Consider the following 12,073-nt stretch of genomic DNA (forward strand, 5'->3'; position numbering starts at 1 on the left):
ATTTGCTATATAGTCATTCTAGAATGTTAAGTGATTCACTAGATTTGTAGTAGCAAACGAGAAACCTATTGGCAACTAAAAGGGAATTTACTAGTTTAGGAGGGAATTACTCAAGGAAAAATAAACCCTACCATTTTTGAATTGTATCATTCTCAACTAAAGCACTTCCCCTATGCCCCAGATTCGGGATCTCATAGAAATCCACAACAGATTCAAAGGAGTTCAGCTTTCAATCCATCTGATCGCAGATTGCACAGCAGACCAGCTGTTTCCAAGTCACGTGGATTCTGCAGACTTGTGAACTGTTTTTTCACCTTTGGGGTACATTTGTGCTAACTAATGTGGATTAGCGCATTTGCACAAGTGTGCATTAGCGATCATGCAACTTAACTTAATGATTTTTAAAAAATTCGGATTTTAAAAAAATCAAATTCTGTCAGTGAGCAGATGATGGAACAAAAGACGCTTGATAAACCTCGAAACACAGACAGCATGGCTTTAAATGCTCTGTACATCCCTACCCCAGACATGTTGTTGTTGTTTATTTGTTCAGTCACTTCCGACTCTTCGTGACTTCATGGACCAGCCCACGCCAGAGCTTTCTGTCGGCCATTGCCACCCCTAGCTCCCCCAAGGTCAAGTCTGTCACCTCCAGAATATCATCCATCCATCTTGCCCTTCGTCGGCCCCTCTTCCTTTTGCCTTCCACTTTCCCTAGCATCAGCCTCTTCTCCAGGGTCTCCTGTCTTCTCATTATGTGGCCAAAGTACTTCAGTTTTGCCTCTAATACCATTCCCTCAAGTGAGCAGTCTGGCTTTATTTCCTGGAGTATGGACTGGTTTGATCTTCTTGCAGTCCACGGCACTCTCAGAATTTTCCTCCAACACCACAGTTCAAAAGCATCTATCTTCCTTCGCTCAGCCTTCCTTATGGTCCAGCTCTCGCAGCCATAGGTTACTACGGGGAATACCATTGCTTTAACTATGCGGACCTTTGTTGTCAGTGTGGTGTCTCTGCTCTTAACTCTTTTATCAAGATTTGTCATTGCTCTCCTCCCAAGAAGTAAACGTCTTCTGATTTCCTGGCTGCAGTCAGTGTCTGCAGTAATCTTTGCGCCCAGAAATACAAAGTCTGTCACTGCCTCCACGTTTTCTCCCTCTATTTGCCAGTTATCAATCAAGCTGGTTGTCATAATCTTGGTTTTTTTGAGGTTTAACTGCAACCCAGCTTTTGCACTTTCTTCTTTCACCTTTGTCACAAGGCTCCTCAGCTCCTCCTCGCTTTCAGCCATCAATGTGGTGTCATCTGCATATCTGAGATTGTTAATGTTTCTACCTGTGATTTTAACTCCAGCCTTGGATTCGTCAAGCCCAGCACATCGCATGATGTGTTCTGCATACAAGTTGAATAGGTAAGGTGAGAGTATACAACCCTGTCGTACTCCTTTCTCAATCTTAAACCTGTCCGTTGTTCCGTGGTCTGTTCTTACCGTTGCTACTTGTTCGTTATACAGATTCCTCAGGAGGCAGACAAGATGACTTGGTATCCCCATACCACCAAGAACTTGCCACAGTTTGTTATGATCCACACAGTCAAAGGCTTTAGAATAGTCAATAAAACAGAAATAGATGTTTTTCTGGAACTCCCTGGCTTTCTCCATTATCCAGCGGATATTGGCAATTTGGTCTCTAGTTCCTCTGCCTTTTCTAAACCCAGCTTGTACATCTGGCAATTCTCACTCCATGAATTGCTGGAGTCTACCTTGCAGGATCTTGAGCATTACCTTACTGGCATGTGAAATAAGTGCCACTGTCCGATGGTTTGAACATTCTTTAGTGTTTCCCTTTTTTGGTATGGGGATATAAGTTGATTTTTTCCAGTCTGATGGCCATTCTTGTGTTTTCCAAATTTGCTGGTATATGGCATGCATCACCTTGACAGCATCATCTTGCAATATTTTAAACAGTTCAGCTGGGATGCCGTCGTCTCCTGCTGCCTTGTTATTAGCAATGCTTCTTAAGGCCCATTCAACCTCACTCTTCAGGATGTCTCGCTCTAACTCACTGACCACACTGTCTGAGCTATCCCCGATATTATTATCCTTCCTATACAGATCTTCCGTATATTCTTGCCACCTTTTCTTGATCTCTTCTGTTTCTGTTAGGTCCTTGCCATCTTTGTTTTTGATCATACCCATTTTTGCCTGGAATTTACCTCTGATGTTTCTAATGTTCTGGAAGAGGTCTCTTGTCCTTCCTATTCTATTGTCTTCTTCCACTTCTGCACATTGCTTGTTTAAAAATAATTCCTTATCTCTTCTGGCTAATCTCTGGAATTTTGCATTTAATTGGGCATATCTCCCCCTATCACTGTTGCCTTTTGCTTTCCTTCTTTCGTGGGCTACTTCCAGTGTCTCAGCAGACAGCCATCTTGCCTTCTTGGTTTTCTTTTTCTTTGGGACATTTTTTGTTGCCACCTCTTGGACAATGTTGCGAACTTCTGTCCATAGTTCTTCCGGGACCCTATCTACTAAATCTAGTCCCTTAAATCTATTCTTCACTTCCACTGCATATTCATTAGGAATATTAGTGAGCTCATACCTAACTGATCTGTGGGTCTTCCCTATTCTCTTTAGTTTGATTCTAAATTGTGCAATAAGAAGTTCGTGATCTGAACTACAGTCAGCTCCAGGTCTTGTTTTTACTGTCTGTATAGATGTTCGCCACCTTTGGCTGCAAAGGATGTAGTCAATCTGATTTTGGTGTTGGCCATCTGGCGAAGTCCATGTATAAAGCCGTCTTTTCGGTTGTTGGAAGAGAGTGTTTGTTATGCACAGTGAGTTGTCCTGGCAGAATTCTATCAGCCTATGTCCCGCTTCATTTTGTTCTCCTAGACCATGCTTACCTGTAATTCCAGATGTCATTTGACTGCCCACCTTAGCGTTCCAGTCTCCTGTAATGAAAATAACATCTCTTTTTGGTGTATTATCCAGTAGGTGCTGCAGATCCTCATAGAACTGATCTACTTCTGCTTCTTCAGCATCTGTGGTTGGGGCATATATTTGGATCACTGTGATGTTAAATGGCTTACCCTGAATTCGAACTGAGATCATTCTATCATTTTTTGGATTGTATCCAAGCACTGCTTTAGCCACTTTATTATTAATTATGAAGGCTACTCCATTTCTTCTGTGATCCTCTTGTCCACAGTAGTAGATCTGGTGGTGATCTGATGTGAAGTGGCCCATTCCAGTCCATTTCAGTTCACTGACACCCAATATATCTATATTTAATCTTGACATCTCACCAATAACCACATCCAGTTTGCCCTGGCTCATAGATCTTACATTCCAAGTTCCTATGGTGTGTTGATCATTAGAACATCGGATTCGTCGTTCACCACCAGCACCGTCGGCCGCTAGCCATCCTTTCGGCTTTGAGCTAACTGCGTCATCACATCTGGGGCTAGATATGAGCCATGCTGAAACAAATCAATCCTACTATCCCATCCATTCCATGCTGATAGAATCATGGTAGTTAAAGACTTGCCACTTCTTGTCTTTTGCAACCTCTGACTCACCAAGATTGCAAAGGTGTAAATCCCAGAAATATCAACTGTAGTCTGTAACACCCAAGAATACACAGAATTGATACAGAGCTCATGTAATAGCTTCTTGCATTATAGTTAAGAGCAGAGACACCACACTGACAACAAAGGTCCGCATAGTTAAAGCAATGGTATTCGCCGTAGTAACCTATGGCTGCGAGAGCTGGACCATAAGGAAAGCTGAGCGAAGGAAGATAGATGCTTTTGAACTGTGGTGTTGGAGGAAAATTCTGAGAGTGCCTTGGACTGCAAGAAGATCAAACCAGTCCATACTCCAGGAAATAAAGCCAGACTGCTCACTTGAGGGAATGGCATTAAAGGCAAAACTGAAGTACTTTGGCCACATAATTAGAAGACAGGATACCCTGGAGAAGAGGCTGATGCTAGGGAAAGTGGAAGGCAAAAGGAAGAGGGGCCGACCAAGGGCAAGATGGATGGATGATATTCTGGAGGTGACAGACTTGACCTTGGGGGAGCTAGGGGTGGTGACAGCCGACAGAAAGCTCTGGCGTGGGCTGGTCCATGAAGTCACGAAGAGTTGGAAACGACTGAACGAATAAACAACAATGATTTTAACAAAGTGGGAACCCTTCTGCAGCGGACATTGAGAGGAGCCAGATCTTGTCTCTCCAAGAAAGTAGGAAAGTATTTGACTATTAATGGAGCAATGCTTCTGTAGGCCAAACAGGGGTGGGTGATTCACCCAAACTTGAGCTTGTTGAGGTTCTCCAATGTCCACCTCGAAGCTCATTCTGACATGTCCATATTAACAGTGGACGCTGTTGGCTCCGATGTCAGTGGGACAGCAAATCCGCTCCAGGTTTTAGTCAGAACCAGTCAGAACTCCAAGGATAGCTCCTTTGTAGTTCTGACTGAAACTTGGAATGGATTCACTGCCCCAATGAGATCAGAGCTCTGAGCCTCCACTGCATCTCAAATTGTGAACTTTGTGTGTGGGGGGGGGTGTTGCACATGAAAATTGTGCATATATTATGCACATTGTTTTCCAAATGAATGCATCAATTGTACACATTTTTTTTAAAGTACTCATTTTCCTCCCATTGACTAAAGCATGTTTGTGTGCGTTTTTCAAATATATGTATTTTTTCATGCACATTTTTCAAATGTTCACATTTATCAAACACACTTTTGGTGCGTTCACCACATTGTAAGCTCAGAAACGTATGGACTTCAAACTGCCGATTGCATTCAAGACTACATTCGTTTTTGGAAAGTGCAAATTGGATAAATTCTGGTCAAACATTGACTGAAATAAATTTCGTACCCATCCCTAGGCTGATTTAACAAATCTGCAATGTCAAAACCTTAAGAAATAGCCATACCTCTCTCAAAAGAATGTGCAACTGTAACGCATAAATCTGTTAAGCTAAGAAGTGGTGCCATTTTGGCTCCAGCCTCTTAGCAGATACGTATTTCACTGCAGACATTTCTGTTTTTCACATGAAGTGATCATTTTGACCAGACTCTTTTTTCTTGGCTGTAGAGTTATAATCATCTCACCCGTAATATTTCACAACAGGTTTGACAATGATGATGAGGGACGTACTTCCTTACTCTCTTTGTCGAATGGTTGCTTTCTGAGTCTGAGTCCTGCCTGCGGCCAGCTATGTCTTTATTGCTTGGTCAGAACGTGAACTACAGACCGGCACTTTGACCTCCTTACGTTTGTACTTATCTGTACCCAGGCATCAGCTCTTGATTACAGGTCTTGACATCACACCTGACGTTGGCAGGCAATCATCACGAGGAGGAGAACTTACTCCACATTTGAAACTTAGTGCCTCCCTCCTTATTTATAATAGACACCGACAAAATCTTTTTATTTTGTTTTTGAGATATTTTCAGAATCTACTGTTGATTTCCATGTGTCTAATGCCTGCCCTTCCATTTTCTTTTTAAACATTATTATTATGTTGTTGTTGTTGTCATCGTTGTCGTCACACAGAGGAGGGCCAGGATCTCTTCTCGATCATCCCAGAGTGCAGGACACGGAATAACAGGCTGAAGTTACAGGAAGTCAGATTCCGGCTGGACATCAGGAAAAACTTCCTGTTGGAGCAGTAGGACAATGCAACCAGTTACCTAGGGTGGTCGTGGGCTCTCCCACGCTAAAGGCATTCAAGAGGCAGCTGGACAACCATCTGTTAGTGTGGATTCCTGCATTGAGCAGGAGATTGGACTCGTTGGCCTTATAGGCCCCTTCCAACTCTACTATTCTGTGATTCTATTATTATTATTATTATTATTATTATTATTATTATTATTATTGAAAGGGCATCACTATTTTATCATTTGTCAAGCACCTTGACTGCCAACCAGCAGGGTTATACATGTGTAAAGAGTAATAATAAGCATACTCTGTCTTCCTTCCTCTCAGCCAGCCACCAGGAGGCAGGCATGCTCCACTTTGCCTTTTAAATAGCTGTGGAGAGAAGACAAGGCCCCCAAACTATTTCCAAAGGTTCTTGCAAAAGTTAATCTGCAAAGATGTTGTTGTCGTTTGGTATTAATTTGTTTGGAATACCAACAAAACAAAACAAAATGTTATCCAGCTAAATTGCATTTTACATTTATGAGCAGTACAATGTATGCCCAGACCAGGCTTCTCTGGGTAATTGTGGTTCTGCATGAACATGACAGTAGATCACTGTTGTTGGGAAGAGCTACAACAACTCCAGCCAATATTATTTACAGTGCAGCTACTGGCTCCGATGTCAGTTGGGGCAGTGAATCTGCTCTTGGATTTTGATAGGTCCTTTAGAGTGGGTGGACTTTGTCCATTACAAATTTGTTCTCTCCTCTTTCTCTTCTGCTATTTCCTTGGCTAAACAGCAGTATTACTCGCTGTTGATCCAGTCAAATGCTACGCATCCTCAGCAGCTCTTTGCGTCCTTCAATTCTCTTCTGAAGCCTAATCCACCATCTCTCCCCGCCTCTCTGTCTGCTAATAACTTTGCCTCTTTTTTCAATGCTAAAATCCAAACTATTCGCTCTGATCTGGCCAGCTCTGCTCCTCTTCCAGTTCTTGTTCCTCATCTGTCAGTTCCTCCTGCAAATTTCTCTGTGTTCCCTTTGGTCTCAGCTGATGAACTGTCTACAATACTGCGCTCTTCGAAGCCTTCCACTTGTTCTCATGATCCGGTTCCTTCTCGGGTCTTTATTAATCTTATCCCTGCTATCCTCTCTTCTTTGCTTCATATTATTAATTTTTCTTTGTCCTCTGGTTCATTTCCTTCTGCTTTTAAACATGCTACAGTCTCTCCTATTCTCAAAAAACCTACTCTTGATGTGCTTTCTCTGTCTAACTACTGACTTGTCTCTTTGTTGCCTTTTGTTTCAAAGATCCTGGAGCGTGTGGTCTACTCTCATCTTGATTTTCTTTCTAGTAACTCTGCTCTGGATCCTTTTCAATCTGGATTCCGTCCTTTGCATTCCACTGAAACAGCCCTTACTAAGATTACCAATGATCTTCTTATTGCCAAGTCTAAAGGCCTTTATTCTATTCTTATTCTCCTGGATCTTACTACAGCCTTTGATACGGTTGATCACGATCTTCTTTTGGATTCCCTTCATGACCTCGGATTTTGTGGCTCCGTCTATAATTGGTTTGCCTCCTATCTAGCAAGTCGCTCTTTCAACGTGTTGGATAATGGCAGCTCGTCTTCTTCTTTTCCCCTTTCAGTAGGGGTTCCGCAAGGCTCGGTGCTTGGCCCGTTGTTGTTTTCTTTATACATGTTATCCTTGGATAATCTTATTCAATCTCATGATCTCCAATATCATCTGTATGCCGATGATACACAATTATATCTTTCATCTCCGGAACTTTCTCCTGATGTTCATGATCGTATCTCGGCATGTCTTTCAGATATCACAGCTTGGTTGCTTCATCGTCATTTGAAATATGGCAAAGACTGAATTGCTTGTTTTTCCTCCTAAACCTTCTCCTCATCTCTCATTCTCTCTTACTGTCAATGATGTTACACTTACTCCAATCAAGGAAGCTCATAGTCTTGGCTTTATATTTGATTCCTCACTCTCCTTTATTCCTCATATTGAGGCAGTAGCTAAATCCTGTCATTTTTTCCTGTATAATATTGCCAGGATTCGATCATTTTTGTCTGTCTCTTCTGCCAAGACTCTTGTTCATGCATTGGTTATTTCTCGGTTGGACTACTGCAACCTTCTTCTCACTGGCCTTCCTTCTTCTCACATCAGTTCGTTGGTTTCTGTTCACCACTCTGCTGCTAAGATCATCTTCTTGGCTCGCCGCTCTGACCATGTTGCTCCACTTCTGAAATCTCTTCATTGGCTTCCAATTCACCTCAGAATCCAATATAAACTTCTCCTGTTGACCTGCAAAGCTTTTCACAATCTAGCTCCTTCCTATTTTTCCTCTCTCATCTCACACTATTGCCCCGCTCATGCTCTTCGCTCCTCTGATGCCATGTTTCTTACCTGCCCAAGGGTCTCTACTTCCCTTGCTCGGCTTCATCCATTTTCTTCCCCTTACGCCTGGAATGCTCTTCCAGAACATTTGCGAACTACAAGTTCAATCGCAGTTTTAAAGCTCAGCTAAAAACTTTTCTTTTTTTCTAAAGCTTTTAAAACTTGATTTTGATCTGACTTTTATGCTGTTAGTTTTACTCTACCCTGTGCCTGTTTGGTGCATTCTCTTCCCCTTCTTATCGTTTTATTATGATTTTATTAGAATGTAAGCCTATACGGCAGAGTTTTGCTATTTTATTGTTTTACTCTGTACAGCACCATGTACACTGATGGTGCTATAAATAATAATAATAATAATAATAATAATAATAATAATAATAATAATAATAATGAGTTCTGACTGGAACCCAGAGAAGTTTCACCACCCCACTAACATCAGAGCCACTACCCTCTACTAGTTATTGATTGGTTCATTTGAAATACTTATATGCCACCTTTCTGGCAAAAGCTCTATTATAAAATATAAGTAAAACCATAAAACTTTTTTTAAAAAAAATAGAAATGAAACTACCCAAATACAAAAATTATAAACAGCAGCAGTTTAATTCAAACCCAACTCACAGTGCTTTCAACAGAACACAGTGTGAGACAATTAAGCCTTTAATGTCCATCCAGATGGGGGTGGTTAAAAAGTGTTCCAAAGATATGGGGCCATTCGGGTTGGTTTTGTGTCCTGCTTTCCAGAGGATGGTCTACTACTTGAAGAGCTATCCAAGTCCATGAAAAGATAAAAGTACCACAAAAAGAGGGACAATGGGGTCCTTGAAGTTGTCCATCAATACAGCCCACATCCTTCTCCACTGTGATGAGGTATATTGCATGTCTATTTAAATTATAATAATTACCCTCATCTGGTTGGACTGTAGACCCACATGTAGCTGATCAAGGCTTAAATGGGGTTAAGTTGGAGCAGGAGTTGTCTAACAATGGGTAACGAGTTGTAGGTTGGGTTCCACAGTATCTGAGAGAGCCCTCACAAACATTGCATCTACAACATAGTAGATATTGTATCTACAACAATAGTCTGAATCCACCTGACCTAAACATGGAAGTCAAATGCTAACTCTGGATATCATTTTCCTCATGAAAATGGAAGAAGCATTAGATTGCAAGATGAGGGAGGCGGGGGAGCATAGCAACTGCATTTAGGTGCCACAGGTTCTGGAACTGTTTGGTTATTGAATCTGCTTTATGATGGAGGGGCCATTCAGCAGACACCCTAAACTAGGGATGTGCTTCGCTCCGATTAGAAGCGTAGAAGCAGAAGCGAATTGGCCTGCTCCGCCTTGCCCAGAGGCGGAGTTGAAGCGGACCGGGGACCCCTAGAAGCAAGGCAAAGAGAAGCGCCCATTTTCGGAGCGCTTCTCTTTCCACGGACCGATCCAATCACCATTTTGAAACATTTCGCCCATAGGATTGCATTGCGGAAAAGAAAAGGGGATAACTGTGTTGTTTTTGAAGCTATCTTTCTGAAACGGGTAACTTGGGATTCTGGGAACTTCTCTTTCTTAGTCTGAACGGACTTTTCCCAGTGTTTTTTAAAACAGTAGCCCCACCAAATGCACAAACACAACCTGAAATCATATACTAAGCCAATAATAAGAGATAGAAACACAGCACTGCTACCCACCCTAACTTTGGGGAACAACTGAAAAGATGTGGTGCAAGGGGATGAGCTCCCCTAGGGCATTCCATGTGGAAGTGCCCCCACTCTCTCCTGTACTTGGAGGGCCATTAGAGCCCTCCAAAGAGAGTAACCCGGTGGAGCAACGCCTATCATGAGTTGAAGTGAGAGCTTTGCTTCTTAAAAGACTGGTTCTTAGACAGGACCAGTTAAATTGGCCGATGATTCCCCATCTGTGTGAATCATCCACACACACCCCTTATTACTGGTAAAAGACAGATATAGCCTTTTTAAAAAAGTTCTTCTTGTTGTTTATTCAGCAACACTGCTGCTTTTAATTCCACCCCTCCTTTGTTTATTTATTTATTTATTTATTTATTTATTTATTTATTCCATTTTATATGCATTACTGGCTTATCCTTGGCTCACTTCCTTATGCCCCCAGAAATGTCTGCTGCCTGCCTGCCTTCCCTCCCTCCTCCCCTGCCCGCCTCGCAGGGATGGTTTGTGTCTGGCTTTGACTCAGGGGAGAAGTCCTTCCTGCGCTCACTTGGAGTTTTGGAAGTTCCGAATCCATTTTTCAAGTGTGGAAGAAGATTCATTTAGGTTGATCTCTACTCCCCTATTCATGGCATGTTGGGATTTCCTTTGAAATGGCCCCATTGAGCTGTCTGCAGGTTTAAGCCCTGCCAAAAATCAGGGGATGATGGGATTGCCTTGTACCTTGGCATGATTGTGGGTCTAGATGGCATCTGTGAGTGTGCCCACTTCCCTTTTTTTATCTGTCCAAATGTCAGAGAACAGACCACATCTGCAAATGGGGTGCCCGATTTTCATAAACTCCCCAAAAATCAGGAAATTGATGGGACTGCCTTGAGTCTGGGCGTGCATATGTATCCCTGGATAAGCTATCATGGTGGTGAATTTGAGGTTTTTAACATGCACATTGACAGAGCTATCGAAAGGGGTGTGAATGGGGTGCCCGATTTTCATAAATTCCCCAAAAATCAGGGGATGATGGGACTGCCTTGAGTCTGGGTGTGCATGTGTATCCCTGGATAAGCTATCATGGTGGTGAGTTTGAGGTTTTTAACGTGCACATTGACAGAGCTATCGAAAGGGGTGTGAATGGGGTGCCCGATTTTCATAAATTCCCCAAAGATCAGGGGATGATGGGACTGCCTTGAACCTGGGTGTGCATGTGTATCCCTGGATAAGCTATCATGGTGGCGAGTTTGAGGTTTTTAACATGCACATTGACGGAGCTATCGAAAGGGGTGTGAATGGGGTGCCCGATTTTCATAAATTCCCCAAAAATCAGGGGATGATGGGACTGCCTTGAGTCTTGGCGTGCATGTGTATCCCTGGATAAGCTGTCATGGTGGTGAGTTTGAGGTTTCTAACATGCAAATTGACGGAGCTATCGAAAGGGGTGTGAATGGGGTGCCCGATTTTCATAAATTCCCCAAAAATCAGGGGATGATGGGATTGCCTTGAGTCTTGGTGTGCGTGTGTATACCTCCATGAGGTGTCATGGTGCCAAACTTGAGGTTTCTAACTTTAACAGAAAAAAGTTGTATACTTTTTTAGCTTAATGCAAGCCTATGGGGGGGGGGGGAAACGGAGCTCCGATCCGGATCCGGAGCTCCGCAGCGGAGTGGAGCGGACATAGGCGGAGCGGGGGCAGAGCGGAGCAGCCCGATTCGCAAATCGCAGATCTGGAAGAGAAGCAGAGCGGGGGGTCCGTGCACACCCCTACCCTAAACCATGGCTTTAACCAAAAAGCCAGGCCGTGTTCAGAAGACACCTTAAACCATGGCTTTATCCATGTTGAATAAGGCTTTGTTCTTTATTCACCATGGTTAAAGTTGTGGTTTAAGGTGTCTTCTGAACACAGCCTGGCTTTCTGGCTTAACCACTGTGGTTAAAGCCATGGTTTAAAGTGTCTTCTGAATGGGGCCAGACAGTGAGTTCACTTCCTAGATCAGGAACTGCATACTCAGCCCAAATGCTGATACATTTAATGCAGATGATCCAGTTTGAGCCACATTTGCACAGGATGTGGCCAAGCATGTGTATTTCCTTTCTATATCAATTGCAATGCAGGAATGTGCATCCCCAACTACAGACTTCACTTACTGGCAACAGCTCACTAGGGCTTCAGACAGGAGTATTCTAAATGAAGATGCAAGGGTTCTCTGGGGTCTCTCTGGTCCTCCTCACTGAGGATGTTAGGGCTGCACGTGGGGCCTTCTCCATACTAAGCATGTGGTCTACCACTGACCCAAGCTCCTTCCCCCAGTTCCATTGAACTCT

Source organism: Elgaria multicarinata, chromosome 5 (genome assembly GCF_023053635.1).
Source record: "Elgaria multicarinata webbii isolate HBS135686 ecotype San Diego chromosome 5, rElgMul1.1.pri, whole genome shotgun sequence".
Classification (NCBI taxonomy): domain Eukaryota; kingdom Metazoa; phylum Chordata; class Lepidosauria; order Squamata; family Anguidae; genus Elgaria; species Elgaria multicarinata.